Genomic DNA, 23,612 nt, shown 5'->3' with positions numbered 1-23,612 from the left:
TCTCTCTCTCTCTCTCTCTCTCTCTCTCTCTCTCTCTCTCTCTCTCTCTCTCTCTCAAAGCATAATATCGCGTTTCTGAGAACGTTACACTTTAAAGCACTTTCTAAATTTCATTTAGCGCATTAGTATTTGCTCACAACTTCCGCAAAAATGTTCAAAGTTGAATGCCTTTTTTTAAATTGATGTAGAAAACATTAGGGAATATGAATTCATTAATGTTTGAGCGATTCAATAGCACTGAAAAAAATCATAATGAAAAAATGGAACGCATGTTGCTAAAAACGTCATTCTCTAAAGCACAATGAGTGCATTCTTCGCAGGAACGCTTATAACTAGTGGTTCGGTTAAAAATATAGCACTGCAATCAGTAAAATCTTGCTAAGGGAATCAGCTGGGATTGTTCCTGTTGTTGATGTACTTTGCAAACATAGACATCACCGCATCCAAATCGCGTGGAAACCGATAATTCTCTCGTCACAAACGCAGAAAGTTGAATTTGCATAGGATATAACGAATTTGCGTTTCTTTGAGCCGCGAATGCACGTCGCGCTGGCATGCTGGGGGCTCCTGAATCGATTCGAGAACTTTTCGGCTTTAATTTTTCGTGTTAGCGAAACTGCGGCGAAAAGAGATGCGCGCGAAATCACGACTGAAACAAAGAAGCGCAGGAAGGAGGAGAACGACGGCGTTTAGTTCTGTTCGTTCGGGGTGTTGAGAGACCGGGAAAAGACGAGAAATAAAAGGCACGCGGGAATAAAGTGAAAATGTGCGAAATGTAAAGTTCGCTGAGTGCGCGCGCGCGCGCACGTTGTTACATTTCCTACAACGTAGAAACTGCATAATTATAAAATGCACACTGCGCTTCTCCCGGCAAAAAAGCCGCGCCGTTAACAAATCTTGGCGCATTGTTAAATAATACGTCGCGTTCCTTGGCCATTTTCTAAATAACTTGACGCCCGCGCGCAAAATCGCACGGGGATCCCATTGTGCGAACTTTTTTTCGTTTGTAGACCCGCGCGATTAGGGCCCCGGATTGTTTAATTGAGGCAGGGAACAATGGCGCGCTGTTATGGAAGTCGATGATCGTAGGTGGATATTTTCGCGATTACTCGTCGCTAGCGCGCGCGTTACGTTCCCATATGACGCGCGAGGGGAAAAGGGGAACCGAGCGATCTTTTTGTACTTTGAATCGTGACGGCAACGCCTCCGAAAATAGCTCGTCGAGACAATGGCGTGTGGCGACCTTAAGATCCGCGTGTCTCTCTCTCTCTCTCTCTCTCCCTCCCTCCTCTTTCTCTTTTCCTCTCTCCACGTCGTCGTTCCTCCATCCGACAATGAGTTTTATTGTCCGACCGTGACGAGGGAACGCTTCCCGCTTATCTATCGTCAGTCACACTCATCAGCACAGCGGCAGCAAGCCCCGTTTGCTGAGTTCTGCGCGCAGATTTCGGCGGCAGATTTCACGACGCGTGTATGAACGTCGTCGGAACGTCGATCAGCCGACGATCTTTCTTGTATCTCTCATCGCAAGAAGCATTCCTGCAACGCGTTTCCTCCCTCGACGCGTCGCGGTATCTACACTGAGAACAAAATGTTCGGTATTTGTCACTATGCAGTCACACAGAGTAATCGCGACGAGTAATCGCGAAAGGAGAGATAGTTATCTCTCTCAAATTATAGCGAAGAAAACTATTGTTGTTTTATTAAATTCTACTGAAATCTCGGTGATAATAACCTTGTGTGCACGTTGCACCATTTTCGTCTTGGAGCAGCCAAAAAATACGGTTGGTACTAAAAATAACGATATTTTTAGCTTGATCACCTGTTCTCTCTCTCTCTCTCTCTCTCTCTCTCTCTCTCTCTCTCTCAGTGTAAAAGTGGTACCGGAATGGAGGTTCTCACCTGTTCTCTGAGAGTCGTCGAATTGAAAAATGTGTCGGCGGAGCGTTTTATCGCCGCCGCCGACTACATACCACAAGAGAAGATACATACGCACGAAGAATCATGAGGAAACGTTACGTCACCGTTTCCAGCCGAGATGTTTCTCGTATCCGTGCCGGGGTACAAGACCGACGACATACCGAAAACTCCACTTTCCGGAATCTCGCGGCGAACTATTAAATAAAGAAAACCACGACAAATCCCGCCGACGGGGTGGGACGTCGCCGGTCGAGTTAAGCCGCCGGAATGACTCCCATTTAAAATTTATCCACAGGAAACACACACGCACCCTGGCACGCACGCACATATACGCACATATACACACATACCGATCCGGAAGAGGACGGAAGGGAGAGAAACTATTTCTCCTCCGCTCGCGCGCGAGCGGGGCGAAGACATGTTCGAGAGCAGCGCGCCGCTACCGCGGAGGAGAAAGAGAACAGCGGGTGGTATTCTCGGGACAATTTGAAACAGTGGGGTCGCATCTGGCTCCGCTTTCCTAGGCTCCGGAAGAACCTACGGTTACATACGTAGACTTGCGTCGGGTGGGCGTGCACCGCCGGTGTCGTCCTGGCGCACCAAGGACCAACTGCGCGAAGTGGGACGGCGATCTTTTGTTATGTCCATTCCGACCGATTCTTACCGTCGTGGCGGCGATGGTCACCTCTCTTTCTTTCTCTTCCCGCGGTCGCTTTGACAATTCGAGGCTCGGCCCGAAATCTCTATGAAAAATTAAAGAAAAGAAAAGAAGGGGGAGGAGGATGTACAGAAATTCTGAAAGACCAAGAAATCTCGCCGACCATTCCCAGGCAAATGGGTGAACAAATGGCGGAAGTCGCTCCCAGTTTCTGCCCGGTGTGTCTTGATACTTGATGATCTTTCCGAAGGCTAGCTAGAGTTCTCTGTGTCGTGAGAACTCGACGGGACGAGACGGCTGGCTGGCTGGAAGATCGTCGCGAAGCGACCTCGTGAACCATCACCGAGCGAATTCATCGATTTCATCCGGCAGCCGAGCAGGTAACACTATTCGTGACTACCGTGATTGAAAATACTCGCGACAAGCGCGATTTGGCGGGACAGTCGTTCGCTTTTTGTGTTACCCCTCTCACCCTGTTAAACCGATCTACAGCGCGCGCGCGCGCGTTTAGATTTATAGCATAAAGTCGCGTCGAGCGCGCGCGCGATGTTCATCGATCTCTCGCAATTCATTGCCGCGAGCAATCAGTCTGTATAATTTGCACGCGCCACGAGCGAACACAGTATTACTTCCAATAGATTTGGCCGGTAATCGTACATAATTCACTCGTTTGTTTGTTCAGCCGAAAGAACACAGGCCGCGAAATCAACGGTCGTTATTCCGTTTCGTCGTATGGCGACAAAAGTGATTAGTTTCGCGCAACGGATGACATTTATCGCGGTTTATCAGAATTATCGGTCATCCGCCTGAGAGCCGCTCGCCCTCTCGCGGGTTATTCTAACGCGTTCGCGCGGCCGAGATAAAATCCCCGAGCCGGCTAATGTCCCAATGAGACCGGAAAAGAAAAAAGTACACCGCCGATTTACCCCCTCCCTTTCCCCTTCAGAAAACAAAAAGAGACTGAAATAGAATATTGAAAAAACAGTACGGAGCCCCGATTCCTGTGAAGTACAACGCGCGCGCCGCCGAATATCGGAATATCGAACATCGCGCAGGCCCGTCTAAAAAGCTAAATTAAAACGGCAACAAATATTGGCAGTCGTTTTGTATCGATGCCGACTAATCTCCGGCGCGATAAATCACTAATCTCCTTTCCTTACAAGCGTTACAAGCTACAAATTACGTTTTGACGAAGAGGGATTATCGTGTCGCCAGTGTGTGTTTATGCGTATGTTTACATGTGTGTATACGAACGAGGGCAAAGTTGGCCGCTCCGTTGGCTCCTCTAATGTGTACATTGCTACACACCTGCTGACAGGCGGAGCGAGTGGTAGCGTTCACGCGACAGACGAAAAAGAATTATCGTATTTCGAGCTGTCTTTTTCCGAGCGTTTGGATTTACATCGCGCTTTTGCGCGCGCGCGCGCGAGTTGCAATAAAAAGGCATAAGCCTGTCGAGATTCTGAGAAAATATTAATGCACTGGGAGAGAGAGACATACGGTCGCATACAGCATAAGTCACGGCGCTTCTTGCCGCCGGCCCGTTATTTATAGCCGGCCCGTACGGATGTGCAATTTTTCAAAGTTTCCGAACTCGCGAGCGCGCGCGAATCAGGACATAAGGAATTTTGCGAAAGCCGACTCTGCACTTTCTTCTGCCGAGATTCCCCTCAAACTACAGACAACTGCAATAATGCCTTCCACCTTCGATTAGACCACTTCGACCCGGGCACATTGTGTCTGGACGGAGAGAAATTTATAGCAAAGATTACTGTACAATCTCGTAAACGAGCAATAGCAACCGACATTCTACAGTAACCGACAGTAACTGACTGTCTTCTCTTTTCATATGTGCCAATTGTATTTTAGGAACTGAAATGTACTGTTAAAAAATTTGCTGTTTCTAGCAAGAGAGTGCGGCTAATACTTGCCCAGATTTATGACCAAAAAGTTTTGAAACCATTTTGGGCTTGAAATTAAGTTTGTAGTGCGTAGATTACAAATAATGTAATCAATGTTATCAGGCCTCAAGTTTCAGAAATATGGAAATATCATTTCAAAATTCCACTAGCTCAATCTAAAGCTAAATTTTTTCTCAGTAATAGAGTCAAAAAAGATTTATACGAAAAACGAGTATTACAATATTCATTGCGTGTACACACGCATATTCACATATATTTTTGTATCATAATTTTTTATTTTTAGAAAAATCAATTCAGTCACATTAAATGCAACGGTAACAGTGCATACATGCATTCATCGTGTATATTAGCATTGCATTTGCCATGTCGCAACATGGCCATATTACAATGTGGCAGAGTTGCTAATTCCCTTCAAAACTAATAGTTATGATACAAAATATGTAGATCCGATGCACCCGATTCAAATTACCCTAACTCAAATTATCTTAACTGCAAGGTATTATTGAAGTTTTCTATGTTCTCCCTAAATGGAATTTCACTTAAAAAAGAGGATGACTACCAAGTTACGCGAATTCAAGTAAATTTTCAATCACATGGAAGTGAATTCTCCACTCTGAGTCGTCGAGCAAATATTTTCACTCAAAATTGAAGAGTGGATCTGACGTGTTCTACCATCACAGGAATATATGCACTATAATCGAGTCAAACATTCGTTCACATGAAGTCAAAATCCACTCTAAGTTTGAATGAAATATTCACTCTTGCGATTTCAAATAGCAGTATTATCGCCTCGAGTGAAAAGTACTGCCGCTTCTCACTTGTTTTGAACGAGGTTCTACTTCCAAGAAATTCAAATAGCACCATGAATATATATATATATATAGAGGACATATTTCACGAAATTCGTGACTGAGATAAAGGGATGTCGATCGAATCGCGTCAATAAGGATAGACGGATGAAGGAGACGTCGCAAGGGTCGTTAACGTCGCCAGCTCGGTCACTAGTTAGCCGCGATCGGTCGCAATCGCGGAATTCCGCGGCTACGACTCTTGCCCCCCGTGTGGTGGTGGTTACAACTAGGAGCGACCGGGCCTCTCCTCAAGTTCCTCGAGTCGACGCAAGTATCGCCGGGCTTAATGAAATTCTTCGTCTGCCGACGAGAAGGGAGCAACTTCGCTGGTGTCTTTATCGCGAAAACGACCGGGAAGAACCGCCAACCGCCCCCCCCTCTCCCCATTTAGAGGGTCCGTATCATTGCGCGCGGTCCAGATATGCCGCGGCGGTTGCAGGTCGTTACGCCTGTTAGAGAGGAGGATAACAGCGGCGTTGCGGAGTTTATTCGCTCGCTCGCTCGTTCGCTTTCGTAGCGTGTAATCTATCTTGCCTCGGGCATGTTTCTGTAAAACTAGCTTAACGATAAACAGGTACATATAATATGTGTGTGTGTGTGTTTGTGTGTGTGTGCACAGAGAGCCTCCATCCTAATAAAGCAAACGCGGTAAAAGTACTATATCCGTCCTGCACGGCGCGCAGAACGATGTCTTTGAACCAGCCTTCGCGCAATCCTCGTCGTCGCTCGGTTGGATTGTCTGTCCTTGATTTGTCGATTTGCGTCCAGATAGACGCAGAAGACAGAGACAGAAAGACGGAGAGAGAAAGAGAGGAAAAAAGGAGTTTCAGCAATTGAATAAACGGGGAGCAGTGTGACGAGAAGGCGCAGAGAGAGAGAGAGAGAGAGGGAGGGAAGAAACATTGCGAAAACTCGGCGAATTCGCGCAAACGGGCGATTCGACTTGACGGCTTCGTCGAGTATTACGGATGGATATTTTCCAAATTCGATAACGGGCCCGCCTTTCGAAATAAACGACGCGTGTAAAGCTCTTTCGATGCGAGCCGCCGACGCGAGTGGAGAGAGAGATGGACGGATAGGGAGAAGGAGAGAGAGAGAGAGAGAGAGGGAAAGGGGTGGTGTGGTGGCAATCTGCGTCGATCGCGGGATTACTTCCGAAAGCACGCGCTTTGGGAAACGCGTACGCGACATAAGCCGCGCGCAAGCGGATAACTGCGCGGCGCGACGTTGCGCGTATTGACAGCGCGACGCTGTCAATACGCGCAACGTCGTTTTCGACCTGGCGCCGTGACTGCGCGCGCGGGAAATCGCGCTGGCGCGAATTGTTCCCGATCGAAACCTCGATATTTATTACCCTCTCGGGGCCGCGTAACGTATTGACGTCCGTCTGACGTCGTCTCTCTTCTACTCCTCCTCCTCCTTCTCCCCGAAGACGACGAGGACGACGTTTACGGGCCGTGCAAATTCATCGTCGCGAAATCGCCGGAAAATCGCGGTGGCCTCCGACACCGCTAATGCCGCGAGAAAACAAATCGTGCGTTATGTCGGGCTCGGGAGGTGTGCAAGTGTGCGAAGAGAGGAGAGTGCGGTTCAACAGGTTGAGAAATAGGGAGCGGGGCACACCACACGGTGTGCGGATTACACCGCTGCTGCCATCTCCTCCTTTGACGAGATCCAAAGTTTGCCGCGGAAAAGGAGTCTTTTTTTTCTTCCCTCTGCTTTTTTCCGCTCTCTTCCGGGGCTCCTTTCTCAGTCCACCGAGAGCTACCAAACAGGCTCTACGTGCTCTGCTGCTACGTTCACCCCATTGAAAGCCCCCTTCCGAGTTCGAACAGCTGGGCACCCTCAGGAGCTCTCGCTACTTATTCCAACCCCTTTTGTAGTGGCCCACCGGTAATATTGCTAATATCCATTATATTAAACTCTAAACTGTACCGCTGTCTCTGTCTCTCCCCTCTCTCTTTCTCTTTCGCTCTTCCTCCGCGATGAAGGGAACACTGCAAAGCGTTCATTAAGTGCGATTGCACAAAGCCAATTCGAAATGCTACTTCAGTCAAAAGTCGTCATAGCAACTGTCGTGTGTGGCGGCTGCCGCTGCTGCGAAGGGAGCGGACCACTGTGAGGCGGAAGGGAGAGAACTGTTGTAATTTTTGCTGCAAGTTTGCCAACTTTAGCGTGAAAGTATTAGAACGAGTAATAGAATTAACTGTGTTGTTCGCGGTAACGTGCGGACGAAACTTCACGACAGCGCGTGCGAATTGAGAAATTCGAGGAATGCCGCGCACTACTACTGCCGCCACTACCACCGGCATTACACGACGCTCCGCCGATTTATCGCGCCAGACATTTGCGTATTTATCGGTCCGTCTGTATAATTTGCGCAATTGCTTCGTAGACGGCCGTCCACGAAGAGGGAGAGAGAGAGAGAGAGAGAGAGAGGAAGAGAGAAAAAGGCTGGATTATGGACGAAACGATTTTATCAGGTATCCGTTGCTTTATTTGCTCCTCCTGCGCGCAGAGCGGAGCAATTTCTCTATCGCGCGGGAGCGCAAAGTTAACTTCGCAAACTCTGCTTTCATCGAAATTCGCGCGCATCCGCCGGCTTAAAGCATTAAATTTCAATAATATTGAAATCATCCGTGCGATGTACTTCGGAACGTCGATGCGCGCCAACTTTACGCCGAACGCGGGCCACGCTCCCGTAGTCCGCAATTTTTACTTCTAGCGACCGATCGTGATATTGAAAAAAACCAGAAAAGAGAAAGAGAGAGAGAGAGAGAGAGGAAACATTTTAATTGGAGGCGCCGTAGGGCGCCTCAAAATCGGGCGAGGGAGAGTCCGCGTGCGATCAAAATCGCGCACGGACGTAATTTTTAATTGGATAAATTTGTTCGCGTCGAGACGTGACGGGTGAAATGGTGATACCGACCGAGCCGTCGTATTTTCCAATTTTTTCCTTCCCGCTTCATCGGCACCTCGTATATTCGCATCAGTGGAGGAGAGTGTATTGCGCGGCGCGGTTGATTTATCATTTTTACAACATCTCACGCGAACGCGGGAGAGCGAGCGACGCGCGAGATTCGCCGCCAAAGGGGGACTATCAATAAAGTATCCATTACGAGAGGACGGCTTAAAGGCCACAGAAGCTTTCGGAGACACTCACCCCCGCGCGCACGCATCCCCTATCCCTTTATCTGCGCCGCTGCACATCCCGCACATCTCGGCAGCCAAGCGAGATTGAATCTCGCGCACTCGTATCATTACGATGGTATCGCCGTAATACCGGGTGTCTTTGAACGGCAATGTTAGTCGAGTCAGTTGCGGCGACTCGATTCAAAGCGACACGATAGGATGCACCGCGCTGAGAACAATATCATCGAGAGCGAATTTTATAGATCGTGGGAAAGGTATGCGCGAACGCCACGTCGATCGAAATAAGATGGGAGAGAGAGAGAGAGAGAGAGAGAGAGAGAGAGAGAAAGACAGACACTCTCATAGTCAGGTTAGAGAAAAGGTAAGAAAGACTAAGAAGAAGACGAAGAAGAGAAGTAGCGGGAAGGAACGTACGCTCTATGGCTGGTGGCAACGCGCCAACGATCGATTGCGAGTACACAGAACGCGCGCCGTGTGCTTTATACACGTTTGTACATTGAACGGAGGAGAGGGTCGTGGAGAGGAAGATACAGAGAAGAGGAAAAAGAGAGAGAGAGAGAGAGGGGGACCGGGGGAGGAAGAGAAAGAGAAACTCGTAGCCTTTCGCGATGCACCGTGTTTCTCGTATATGTACGTGGCGAGTGGCGTACGCGAGGGGGTTAATAAAACCTTGTCTGCGCTCTTCTGCCGTCGTATGCATCCCGGAACTAAAGCAAACGCGGCGTGTACGTCACTGACTGTGTATGTATGCGAGAGAAAGAGAAAGAGAGAGAGAGAGAGAGAGAGAGAGAGAAATAGGAAAATCGTGAATCGCGAAGTATCGACAACCGACCGGGGGAAGCGAAGAGATCTCGACCGGGTCGCGGCTTCGTGCAAGTGGGCTTCCTTTCGCGAGCGACGACGTTCACCGCGATACGACGCGACGCGCGGAAAGATCCGTCGTCTTCACTCCTGTACGTGCAGGGAAGAAGAGCTGCCGTTGCTGTAGAGAAGAAGGCGTGGGCGAGGACAAAAATTGCTGCCGGTGTACTACGTGACGCGCGACGCCGCTCCTCTTCCTTCTCCATCTTTTTTTACGCCATTTTTTTGGCAAAAAATAAACTGCGGAAGAAAAAAGATACATATTGTGTGCGCGCATTTTCTACGAAAATGCGAAAGAAAATTAAATAAGTTTGAACGCACGCGGCGAACGTAGAACAAGATCTTGAACGATAAGCGCAACTTTGTGGAACGGGCGTATTTTATAGACATTATTTGTGTTACGTTATCTGTAACAAGCATCATTTGTTACGGACAACAGTTTATCAGATGCACCGAGATACAAAACTAACGCGCGCGTCGGTGATGGTAGTGGTGGCGGCGACGTCGGTGGTGGTAGTGGCGGATCATGGTAGAGAATGTTTCTTTAAAGTTTCCGAGAGCTTACACGCGCTGCGAGCGGGAATATCGGAAATATGCGATGCACGTAGCAGTAAAGAATTTATGTAGATGCGAGAGCGCGCGCACGGCGCCTCCTCTTTTTCTACCATTTTTCTCTCTGTCTTCTCTTTCCCCATGAGCGTACGTTTGCCTATGTGTACCGTAGCTTATATTATTTGTGCGCAGGGTATCTCATAACGGCTGTCACAAGCCACGTGACTCTTATATCGTACCAATTTCTCTCTCTCTCTCTCTCTCTCTTTCTTTCTTCCTCTCTTCCTGCCACTCTCTTTCTCTCCGTCTAAGCGCGCGCGTTATATCTCTCTATAAATATTATCCATAGTAAACGCGAGAGAAGGAGGATATATTCGTACGGAGAAATTTTCGACATACGTCGACTTTATTATTCGTTTGTGGATCCCCTTGTTTCGCTGCCTGATATAAATTGCGACTTCCCTGAAAATAATCATATATTCTCCGCTGCGCGAGATAGGTAGGTAGGTAGATAGGTAGGTTTAGGTAGCCGAGTATCGAGTAACGTGTATACCAAATATATACAGTTAATTTCATATTTGCTTGTTCGTTAATACCGGGATTTACATGTAATATGGTTTGCATAATCTACGTCTACGTTCCGTGTAAGCCACGTGTGAGCTATCTTTTGACGGGTAATCTATGTAAACAACACGTTATGTAGACAATGTTCGTAATCGCTCCGTGGTTTCACCTCGTATCTCTCTCGTGGTTTCCAGGCGGAGAGATGGGAAAAGTCACGGGAAAAGGAACAAGCCTCCCTCTCCCCTTTGGAGAAGCCAAATTAGATCCCTTCGGATTAGCGTTCACTTTATATATTATGCATATTTCTTATCATCTCCGTGCGGCACGAGGTAGACGCGATTTCGCGACATAATCGCCGTCTGCGCGACGCGACGTCGCCGGCGCGCGAGACAGAATCTAATACGCATGTATAACATGTATAATGCAGCGAAACAAAATACACGAATATTAACAAATTGCCCGCGGAGACATTAGCGTTTCGTGTTTCCGGGCGAAATTCGCAAATGAGCGTGAAGGATAAAATTCCCCCAAGTTTTGTCGCGATGCGTATTTGCATAACTTAGGGAGCGTTGCTTGGATACTTAAGCAGCTGTAACGCGAGTATCTCTGGTAACGCGACGCCACTATCGGGCGAGTTTCTGTTACCGTGACGTTGTTGCACGAGACGTAACGCCATTAAGGCTCATACTACGGACAGCGGTGACGGACAATGAGACGGACAGACTCCACGGAATTTCGAACCGATCTATTCCGATAAATTTAACGGGATCGTAAGCCGTCAACGTCGTGCTCCTTGACTTCGTAGACGACTCTCTCTCCCTCCTCATTTCCAGTCTGTCTCATTCTCTCAGTGTCTTAGGTCCATAGTCTCAAGTTGTTACTTGAGACTTGTCTCAATGTCTCATGTGAGATATTCAGATTTTTTCTCAGTTTCTCTCTGTCTCTCTTCTTTGACTTCGTAGACAACTCTCTCTCTCTCTCTTGTTCTCTTCTCTTTCTCTCTCTCTCCCTTATTTCCAGTCTATCTCATTTTCTCAGTGTCTTAGATCCATAGTCTCAAGTTGTTACTTGAGACTTGCCTCAACGTCTCATGTAAGATATTCAGATTTTTACTCAATCTCTCAGTTTCTCTTTCTCTCTCTCTCTCTCTCTCTCTCTCTCTCTCTCTTCCTCCCCATTCCCTCCTCACATATTCGAAATTGGAGAAAAGATCCATTCCAAATTGCTCCCAAGGTGGAATCCGTAAATAAGAGTGCGGCTAACCCGGGACACCCAGTCAGTACGGAGGATTCGTGGCGGGTGGAAAACGCGATCGACCGGGAAAAATCGCCGACCGAATTCGACGCGAAGTGTTTTTATTGCGCTTTTTATTGCGCGTTCGATCGAGCTTTCGCAGATAGCACTTCGGTTTCTTAAATCCTTCGTGCGGCAGCGTCGCGTAGACATTTCGGCCGAGAGTCTCGTGCTCCTCTCCCTCTCGTCCGTTCGAGGAGCGGTAAGAATTTCAACCGATCACCCTTCGCCCGTATCCGCACGCTACGATATTCATTAACAAGAGAAAGGAGAAAAAAGAGAGGAAGTGCCTGAGAAAAAAAATTAACATATAAGCATCGAAACGCCCGGCAGCGCCGGCGAAGTCCTCTCCTCAAACAATTTTGGCGATATTAACGTAAACAAACCAGATAATCAGTCGTCGGTCGTTCCGCACATTAAATCGGCCCTTCTGTGTCTGCTTTAATACCGCGCCGACCGAAAGCAAGCCTTCCTTCTCCTTTTTTTCTGCGAAGAATGTCGATTACGACATTCCTGCGGATCGCGCCATCGCCGCTGTACGTAAAGCTGCAGTCCGATAATCGCTGTTGAAGTTACGCTCGCGCAACCTTTATACGTATATTTTAACTTTCTTACAATCCGGCTGTGCGATCCCCGCGAATTCAGCCGTGTCGCCCTCCTCCCGTGCTCTCAGCCGTGGCTCGTTACCGAAAATGATAGCTGAGATATCGCGTGTAACAGCGGCTGGCGCCATGAAACCGCGGCGGGTAATTAAATTTTACCGTGTATACATTATCCGCGCACGTATGTTGTTGTTGTTGTTGTTGGCGTTGGCGCGCAATTCCGCTTTTTGAAGTTGCGACCGCGAGGCACGTGGAAATATCGATAGCGTTGCATGCTTGACAGTGATGGATCCCGCGATGGACGACAACGCGTGTTGTTTTCGGATGAAGCGTGTATCGTTAATTCGAAGTCGATTTAACGAGCGGGATCTCATTTGAACGAGATAATTTCCGTGCTGATAGAAGAATCCCTCGTGACATTTTCGGCGTCCCCAAGTCAGCCTTTCGACATAATGAGTCAATGGCGGGCGGAGAGGGCGAGAATTTATTAATTAGCCCGGATTAGGGCGGTACAAGTGAGATAAAGGATACGCAATATCCCGGCAAAAGTGTACCGAGATTTAAAGAGCGCTGCGCGGAATTTCTTGAAAAATCGTGATACCGAAGTCCAAAAAGTGTCCCGAAATACAGCGTCACTGAAATATTCTGTAAATTCCTTGGAGTGAATTTTCACTCAGCGAGTCACTCGAACGATTCTCGACGCGGTCGCGTTCAGCGACAATCGATGTCGTCGATGTTTCTCCAATAGTGTCATCGCAAAACACACGAAAGTGGAGATAAGGTAAACCGCGCAAATATTGGCATTCCTCCTAATAGTGCGACCAGCATTGCAGTTAAGCTTCTTGGCTGCACTCTATGATTCCAAAAGGGACGAATAAAATTGTGAACAAATCTGGTCGTAACAAGAGCCAGGGTAGCGATTATGTAACTTTTCCTAAAGCGGAAAAGTGAAAAATTGCACGCGAACTCGACGACTGTTGCAATCATGTAACTTCTTGAGCAATGGAAATGTGACAATTTTCACATGAAAACTTTTCATTTTTCACGAGTTCGCGCTTGGAGAAAAGATGCATACATCGACACCCAGATATTTCTAGAGTGTCAATGGCTGAGGAAGATATATTAGGTAAATGATATAATTAGATATATGTGTAAATTAATTTAGTGCTTTTTTCGAAGAAATTGAGCCTTCATTTACAAAAAAATAATAAACATATCGATTCATCAATGCTGCTGCTCGTATACGGAAAAAAGGATTTACTGCAGCAGCAAACTAATTTGCTATATATAGACAGTTAAACATAATTCGCTGTGTTAGCTACTTTTTTTTGCAGGACTCTATTTCCTTGCTATGATAACAAGAAAATCTGCTCGTACAACAAGACAAGAGACTAACGCAGTAAATTTGCTACAGATGGACAACTAAATAATTTAGCTACTTTTTTTGTTGCAGGAGTAGATTTTCTTGTTATCTTGTTAAAGGAAATTAGTTCCTGCAGCAAAGAAAAAGTGTCTAACACAGCAAATTATGTTTAGTTGTCCACATCTTTTTTTCCGTGTAGGATACTATTGTGTTCCATACAGTTTTTGTGAGGTTGTGTCGGCTTCGTCAAGCTATATAGCGCTCTTCAAACCTCAAAAGGTTGGCATTTCAGAATCCAAACTAAATGTTTAAAGCGGGAAGTTATGATTGACTATATATAAAGGAAAAAAATCACCTAATTAATTTGCGCACCTGCTACTAAATAATCGTGCGGTTTACCATACATTTTTCTTCAGCGCGTCGCCGACACTTTTTCCTCTGAATTTTATTTATACGAGTGAGACCTCTGATTCGCGCGTCTTTTTCGCGTCTAACGTCACAGCGATGGTAGTGGACGGCTTCGTAACGCGAGCGACGAGGCCGTCCCGTAAACGCAGACGACCGCCGGCTCCACATGAGTAATTGCTCTAATAAATATTTCCCGCGCGCGCTAATTTGCATCGAGATGAGTTTAATTAGAGAATATTTTTCAATCGCGAACGGCGTCGTTTATTCGCGCGGCGTTTCATATACACTTGCGCGCGCGTGCACTTTAAATGAAGATGAATGGCCGGCAGCCTCGCCAGTGACGAGGTGGTGTGGCGTCGATAGATATTAACCGATAAAAAAGGATATTAATCGCGCATCTTCGGCGATCAAATGGCCGGGAAAAATTGCGCGCTTTTTTTCCGAGCGATTTTCTCGCGAAGCGAAGCGCTGTCGAGACAGCGAGGCATTGAATCCGCCGATCGTTCAAATCGTCAGTCGCGCGCACTCGTCCGCGGTAAAAGTGAAATTTACAGTTGAAAAAAAAAAAGAGAACACGCGTTGTTTATGCGCGATTCGTTACTCGTTCGATATCATTTCGAGAGCGCGCCCCTGACGAGCGGCGGGCCGCGCTACTTTTTTCCTCGTTAAGCTAATCGCAACGAGCGTGTCGTCGGCTTGGCTGGAGAGCCGCTTCTCCGGCTGGGAAATGGCGGGACAGCGCGCTTAATAATTAACAGAATCGGGAGAGGTCTCACCTGCGGGCCACTTCATCGTCGAGTCCCGCGGGTTCTCCATCGCCTTCTTCCGCCGAGTAATGCCTCTCGTGAGAGACGCCGGCATAAAGGGAGGATAGTTCCGCCTTAGTGCTTTTAATAATTAATGCGACGTGTGCGCGCGCGGCTTTGGACTACTTATCAATACGTTGGAACTCGACCCAGTTACACAACAGTTTACATCTCATATCGCGGGTCAAGCTGAATTTATGACGCCGTTCGTACGAAAGTTGCTGCTGCTGCCGTCTGTCAGCCGGCCGGAATCTCTTCACTCTCTGAGCTGATCAGAGAGAGAGAGGCAGGTTTCTTTTTTTTTTTATTAATTACGAGCGAGCACGTATCCCCATTATTAAAGAATACGTCTCCTGTTTCGCGAGGCTTATATTACCGAACATAGCACGCGAAGCTCGTCAAAATCGGACAGAGGATCGGACCTTCCCTCCTCGTAAGACTTCGACGAATAGATTATTACCCGTCTCTCCGCCCTTCTCTCTTCGCCAAGGGACTAAGAATGAGGGGGCTAATTGGGGATAACTATACGTCGCGCGCGCGCGACTCCAGTCCGGCTTAATGATCGTATCAGGAAGCGCGGCACTTGAAGGGTTGAGCGAAAGAGAGAGAGAGAGAGAGAGAGAGAGAGGAGAACTCAATTCAGACGCGGTGGTAAAATATCGCAGTTTCTAATCGAGTTAAAGCCCGTCTAATTCCACAACGGAGGAGCAGTGCATTTCGCAACAAATCCAAACGGTAATTGAGAAAAGAGAGCGAAAGTGAGAGAAAGGAGAAAGAAGATAGATGATCCACCTCTCGGTGTGGAATTTAAGACTCCTCGACACTTCGCAGGTCATCGAGGTGTCCGACAAGAGTCTTGTCTTCTCGAGGCGCGGGCGAGAGGGTGTAACTCCTCTTTGGTATTTAACGGAAAATCGAAAGGTTTGACACCTGTAGGTCCCAGGACGTGCGGGCGCGAGCGGCGGGCTCGCTCAATCGTCTTCGCGGCGCGTTAATGCCTCCCGGGGGGACGCGCTCATAAAGGGAGAGGAGGTTAATCTCACGTGAAAGTGAACGTGCAACGAGGCGAGGCCGCGTCGATGCGGCACATCGTGTGAGAAAGAGAGAGGGGAAGGAGGAGGAGGTGGAGGCACGGAGGCTCGACGTGGCGCGGCTGAATTCCTCGCGTGACTTCGCGACGATGGATGAGGCGCACGATGCACAGCTCCTCACCGCGTGACACGCGCGAATTATGCACGCGTGCGCGATATATGCGCGATAGGCGATCGCGAAAGAGGCCGGCCGTAATAAAGGCGGCAGCGACGGCGACGACGACGGCAGCGGCCGGTGAAGACGACAACGATGACGACCAGAAGGGGAGCGTTTAAAGAGCGACTGTTATCCGGACGAGTTAATTGAATCGGCTATTACGGACGTGACTGGACAAGAATCGCTACATGCGTTCACTCTTTTTCTCGCTCGCTACTCGCTACTCTTTACTCTCGATTCTTAACTCTCTACTCTTCACCCCTTACTCTACACTCTATTCTCTACTCGCGCTCCTCTACTCTCTACTCTTGATCCTTTACTCTCTAATCTCGGCTCTCGACTTTCTATCTATATATTTCGTTAGCTTGTTTGCTTCGGACATAAATTTTCGGCCGACGAAAAGTCCTCCTTCCTCTCCATTGATATCGCTCTGCAAAATTGTTGCGAGAGAGGAACACGTCGTTTCCTATGAGCGTTTCCTCTCGCTCCGTAGGAGCACCTGATAATGGATTCGACCCGGGGACTATCGGGAATTGAAAACAGATCGGACACGATCGCATTTCACTTAACGCTGCCGATATCCTCGTAGCGATCGGATTACACTTCGAAATCCTCCAGCTTTTTCTTTTTTTTTTTCATCGATTTCGGATTATTCCCGTCATCGCAAGCCATCCGTCACATTATAAGCTAAAAATCACAAAAATCTCGGTAAAATAATGATAAAATTCGAGGTCGTACATCTCGAGAGAGGTAATTGTCGGGTATTTCCTTCCGAAAAAATTTCCGGTCTCGTAAAAATCGCTTAGCGAACTCCTGCATGTAATTGATGTTTTTTTTTAATATCTAAAAGAATGTGCCAATTGAGTACAGGAACTCACTAAGTGCTCAGCGAGCGGTTCTTGTACGGAATATTGTAGACTCCTAAAAATGTCGTCAAAGAAAAAGTGTTTAAGGAAACCAACGCGATAACATAGATAGATAAAACGAAACAGCAACCGCTGTTGCTTAACACTATCACATTAATAATTGTGATGTCGAGCAGCACAAGGAATATTAGAAGATGGTATTAGCATTTTCGACGCAGCAAATTCTAAATGTCGACTCGAAATATGTATCTTTGCAAAGAGCGCGCCTAGTAATCACGCATTTACACATTTTATCAAGAACACCGATAACTAAGCTGCAACTTTCATATGTATCGTTTAATGGGATTTCGAGTTTACCATGTTTCAGCCTTTTCTGGTTTGCAAAAACGTTTTAACGCAGTCAAATCGCGTGAGCAATATCAATCACCGATATTCACCGTAATATTTTGCTCCGTTACGATGGAATAACGTTTCCGCCGATACCCATGGCAAACATATTTTGAAATCGTTTAGCCGAAATTAATATGCGTTGAACAAATATTTCCCTCTACTGTATTTCTGTGTTCTCTGACCCATCCGCGCGTGCGCGAGCACGCACACACGGTGACGTTCTACGGTGCGTGAAATATTTTTGCCGGAGCGCAACGATACCTGCGGTGGTGTGGAACACGCGGATTTTTCCAGATATATCTCTCTCTCTCTCTCTCTCTCTCTCTCTCTCTCTCTCTCTTTCGCTCCGACGATCCGTGTTTTACATAAACAACAGAAATTATCGAGCATTTAGGAAGAACGACAGATCAAGCTTGCTAATCAGTTTATTCTCCAAACGTTTATACGCGATACTAAAATTGCGATACGAAAATCGAGGCAAGAGAAAGAGGGCGAGATAAAATAGGAGTTACGTGAGACCTCGGGGAAAATTCGAGGATGTCGCGGAAAATACGATAATGCGCTCGAAATTACCAGAATAGTCATGCACGCCAATCGCAGATGTAAACACTTCCGGCGAAGTCTCCGTGTGCCTCATTTAGGTGTGTTCCGACGTCCCATCCAACCCCTTTACCGTCTACTGACTGTACTTAGTCACGAATAGGTAGATAACTAGGTAGCTTTACCTAGATATCATGTCCTACGGAAGCGTATGAACGAACGCGGTTGCCCGTCTCGGGGAATCGTGTAATTAATTAAACTAAGCTAAGAAGCGTCAAGTTATTTTGAACTCGCTCCGTGTCAACTAACAACTTATATTAACGCGTTCTCTCATCCTCACGGGCTCTCGTTCGCGAATTCGTTCCTTAAGAGACGCACAAGGCGCTCGTAATTTTGTGAGAGGATGACGTGTCTACGATACAAATGATTACTAGCTAAGTAAGAGGAAGATAATCGCTGAGTGCGAATCGTTTTAAATTACGGGAGAATATTAATTAAATGAGAGGATATTATGATAAATATGGGAGGATATTTAAATAAAGTGTCAACTTTAAAAGATTGCATGGATGTTGTGAAATAATCAAGTGAACCATTAGTTAGAAGTCTAGTATTTCAGTGAGAAGGATATATTGATTGTTCTTTAGAGAGAGGGAGGGTCCAGAATTCCTGGCTGAGGCAGTATTAACAATTGGAACACAGAGTCGATTTGAGGTAGAAGGTGGATTCGCCGCGTACAGGTCAATTACACTTGCATACGGGTCAGTACGAGGGGTTGTCTATCCGTTTCGCTGGCAGGCGCATGTACTCGTGTGCGATCTCAGTAGGCCTTGGCGGAATGCTTCACTTGGGCGTTTTCTCTCCTGTGAAGTTTACGTTCCAAGTGAGCATTCCACGAAGGCCTACTCAGGCCGCGCACGACTACGCGCGCCTGCCAGCGAAATGCATAAGCAAACCGTCGTACTGAGTCGTAAGTGCAACGTCATCTTGTACATTGCAAATCGGGAAAATATTCGGCTCGCTGACACTTTCAGTTATTAATATCTTCCCACAATTTGCGATTATACGCGCTTACGTTACAGCAATCGGCTCTTACAGGCCTTAAGACCAAATCACACTAACGATTAGATGATTGGCAATTGAAGATTGGAACTTTTGACCAATTGGAACAAAGCAAGCTAAGGCTGAAGCTTGTTGATTCGTTAAAATCTAATCTTTAATTGTCAATCGTTAATCGCCAGTGTGATTTGGCCTTTAGGGCCTCCACACATAAATTGACATAATAGTAACGTAAGACGTACCGTAATTGACCAATCATATTGAGAATCGTCGAAACGTAAGGTCGCCATTTTGATGACTCGATTGTAATTGGTCAATTCTTACGGTATGTCTTACGTTACGGTTACGGCAATTTGTGTGTGAAGGCCCTTAGAGCCAACGCACAAGCACATCCGTAATATGTTACGTTACGTTAAGTACTGACAATGCAATGGCCATACCTGTACGTAAAATTAAGTAACTTAAGTCAACGAACACAAAGAAATCCGTAAACTTATCATGTTACGGATGTTCTTGTGCGGAGGCTCTTATCCTTCTTTTACCTAACCTATACTTCAGAAGCTGTTGCGCATTGTTCAGTACAAATGATCCCATCGACAACGACGAGCGCGTAGCGCACAGGGAGACTCACCCGGTCGCGAGAACGAGCCCGACCCTTAACAAACGCCATTATTAGCCGCATTGATTTCGGCTTAATCAACTCCTATCGAGCAAATCGCCCACGGGGTTTGTGTATTGGTGTACCAGCGGTGAGCGCGATCACGCGATTCGATGGATCCAGAACAAACGGCAGAAAGGACACAGATGTGCAAACCTGATCGACGATTGTCCGTCCGTCCGTCCGATCGATCGACCGACCGACCAACGAACGCTCGTGTATTCGCCAAATTAAACCAACTAGCCGCCAAATCACAGCTGATAAGTCGCGCGTTTGGGAATGCAGCTGTGTGTGCCTCTCTGTGCGTGGCGGAGAGTCGCAGAGCCAGGGTTCTGTAGGTGACCGGCGATTGGATGGACGGACTGTGCGGATGGCGGCGACGACCGGGGTGATTCATTAAAACACCCGGGAGTTCTCGCGTCCTCGGTGAATTGACTTGGCGATGCCGCGGGTACGGGCAAAAAGGGAGGGAAAAAAAGAGGAGAGAAAAATAACGAGGCACGTATACGAATAACGACGACACAACTACACCAACGGCACGAGCGAGCCAGGTCTGGATCCCGGGGTCTGGCCTGCGAAAACTAACTTCGGGATTTGTGTGTTGTGATTCCCGATTTATTTTTACGACATATATATTCTGCGGGAGATGTCAAACGTCGCCCGTGTCCGCGTTTGATTGATAGAATCGTGGTGGGGAGGCAGTGCTTCAAAATCCAGGTTACACATAAGTTGCGACATGCAACGAATATTTTAAGCCGCGACAGCCGGTATGAAAAAGAGACAAATAGCTTTTCGGTTAACTACGTGTATCTGTATACAACGACCGTTTTTGCGCTCGCGGGAAAGAATATCGGCGCGCATTCCGCCGCGACGTGTGACACATTGTCCGATGCTAAAAGCGGTGCGTCACATATTTACATTTTGCCAACACTTACACGATCGACGAGACACGACCGCGCATTCCACTATGCCTACAAGGCACAGCGATCAAAGGAGTGAATCAATCATTTTCTTGCTCGATTATTCAGCAAATTAATCGAGCACTAATCAAAACGCACACGGAAGAAGCAGCTCAGTTAGTGCAGTTAGATCTTCCTCCACCTGGGGACCAGGTGGGAACCAGACAAAAACTCAATTGTCAGTTATTCCAACCGAGTTCTAACGCAACCGAACGTTTGGGAAAATTTTTTTGGTCACGGTAACAGAGATACTGTTCGTCAGTGAATTTTTCACCTCCCCACTCAGTTACGAAAATTAAAAATTTTTTTCCATGTTCGCCATCTTACGCTCCGCGTTCTCTTGAACTGAATTAGTAAAAAAAAAAATGCCTGGTTGCTGTGGTATACATATTTTTAATATCAATAATGCGAAATCTAACTTTCTGCGTGTTGTGGTGATAGAATTAACGGCTTCCGTACTACTCGTATTTGCGTGCAATGACATAGTCTATATTTGCGCACTGCATCAGTAACGGTCGCTATTAAATGATCCTTTCAGTGAGACCTTGCTGATTACGGTGCTATATTTATAACTGAACCGTCAGTTACAAGTACAGCATTTAGCATGAAAAATGCACCGCGATTGTACTTTAGAAAACGCAGTTTCGCGCTCGAAGTCTCACATTAATCGTACTTTTGGAACTCTGGGACTCTAAAAATTCACTCCAGCTCAAGCATTCTGCTCTTCGTAATATTTCACTGAGTGTATCGCGCGCGCAGTGCACGGTGTAGCTTCGGCCAAACGATCGGAAAACCGAGTCTGTCTCGCGGTCGAAACTGTAAGAGATGTCTCCCTGTTATTAAGTTTCGTTCGCGGAACGAGATAGCGGACGATTCCGCCGGGAAGAAATCGATGGTCACTCCCCTTACCGTCGTCGTCGTCGTCGTCGTCGTCGTCGTCAACACGACTGACTCATCCACGTGTTCCGTCTTACCTGGCCAATCAATTTCCTGGCTGCGCGACGTCTCGCGGAGGAGGAGCGACACACGGACGCCCGGGCCGGGGCCTGGCCGTTTTATACGACTTCTCTCCCCATCTCGCGTCTAAGGTATCCTACGCACAAAGAAGCCCGCACCCTTCACCACCTCCTCCGGCGTAACCGAGCCGCTTTTGGATCGCTTTACGATCAATTACCGGTGGCGAATTACCAGCCGGCGGCGGCGGTGGCCGACCGGTCCCGATATCGGACTTAATTAACTTAATAATGATAAATAATAGTATTTACGAATAATCCAATTACGATCCGTGCGAACCTCTGTACGTTTACATATTTCTGCGGGCTAATATTAACGTGCAAATTAATGATGCGTGGCTAATATCGGACGGTATTTGCGGACGTACGCGAGCGCCCGTTTGTTTTTACCTGTCTAATTGACGATTAATTGACGCGACGCGATGAAACGTTATCGAAATCGAGCGTTACTCTAGCTGACGTTATCCGCTGGAAACGAGAGAACACCTAAACGTTTCCTTCCGGTCGCTGGTGAACGCTGCTGCTGGTAGTGAAACACGCGAAAAACTCGAGCACCACTGCCGCCACCGTGTGCGCACCGAAAGTAAACCACCGAAAGTGGCTTCCGCTTTTTTCTTCCCCCTCCAGTGAAAAAGGGAAGAATTCCGCGAATCTCTGGGCAAAGGTGAGGCGGCGAGGAATTTTTATACAGTGCAAAAGCCAAAAGTACCCCGTTGTGCCCGCTGCTGTACGCGTCGGACTCAACAACGAAAAGTATTTATCCGTGGAAAGTATTCCAGAGAAGAAGTAGTACTCCATGAGATTCTTCCGGGTTCTCGTACTATGGTATGTAATTTAGAAACAAACACGTTTATAAACGTAATTTTAACGAAGAGCAATATAATAACAAGTAGAATAAGTAAAATAAGAGTTACAGCTTCTTGTCGAAATTCCGCACACGTCTCTTTGGAAATTTTGGATCCTTTCCCAAATTCTTCCGTATTCTTTCTGTCCGAAGGCGTTGGCTTACTATATATATATATACACACACATATTCAGAGTGTCTGATATGCAAGACACGCAAGACCACATGTGTAAGTGGATTAGGTCAAACTGAGCAAAAAAGTCCCCTACCATTTTCCAGATAATTATGTGAAAATTTTGAGTTATTAATTAAAGAAGATTGGTAAGTGGGTTAGGCACTACATATATAAAAAATAAAAATCTTTTTCCCCACTTAAAATTAATAAAGAAACTATTTTAAAACTCTAAGACAAACTTGGCCGAACTAACGACAGATTATCTTTCGCAGATAGCCGCCGCAGCGTAGGAGGAACACGAGGAGAGAGAGATCAGAGGAACGGATGACCACAGTGAGCGCGCGGTCGCGCGCCAATTAAAAAGATATGGATACGGTAATTACGAGGCCGCGCCGGCGACTAGGGACACAAGGCAATTGGGCGCGTTAAATGTCCCCGCGGGGATTCACGTTCCGGTCGAGGCACTCGCGAATCTGGGATGGCACCGAGCAGCAGCAGCAACAGCGATATCGGATCAAGTTCGCTTAACAAGCCCTGTGTCGTCGCCGTTATCGGTCGCGCAAGTAGATAGATTTGAAATCGAGTGAACCGCGGGGGACAACAACACGGCGGCAACGAAGTTAGCACGGCGAAATAATCCGGCGCTATTGGATCGCGCGCGCGCGCGTCCCGTATATAATGGAAGTACGTGAGGAGGCTGGAGCACGGTAGTGGACATTCACCGCGCTTGTCGGGCTTGTCGTCGGTTTGCGCACGTTGCGACGAAGAAATTGGATTCGCAATATCGGGATCCGACCGAGACGACGACGACGCTGTGTTCCGTGCGCAAGGCCGTAACGACAGTTCATCATCAGAGAGAGAGAGAGAGAGAGAGAGAGAGAGAGAGAGAGAGAGAGAGAGAGAGAGAGAG

General features: G+C 47.2%; 1 protein-coding gene across 2 annotated transcripts in view; it reads left to right on the top strand.

Moving 5' to 3' along the window:
* LOC116842280 overlaps positions 1-23,606 on the top strand; it is a 137,342-nt gene extending 113,736 nt beyond the window's left edge. For both annotated transcript variants that reach the window (XR_004377702.1, XM_032811246.1), the window contains exon 4: positions 22,975-23,606. The gene's annotated coding sequence lies outside the window, so the exon portion shown is untranslated. The remainder of the gene's footprint in view (positions 1-22,974) is intronic.
* The last annotated feature ends 6 nt before the right edge of the window (positions 23,607-23,612 follow it).

The sequence above is a fragment of the Odontomachus brunneus genome, unplaced genomic scaffold (genome assembly GCF_010583005.1).
Source record: "Odontomachus brunneus isolate Ranch 3 - 2012 unplaced genomic scaffold, Obru_v1 Obru_scaffold_002, whole genome shotgun sequence".
Taxonomy (NCBI): domain Eukaryota; kingdom Metazoa; phylum Arthropoda; class Insecta; order Hymenoptera; family Formicidae; genus Odontomachus; species Odontomachus brunneus.
This window is presented reverse-complemented; position numbering and strand designations above follow the sequence as displayed.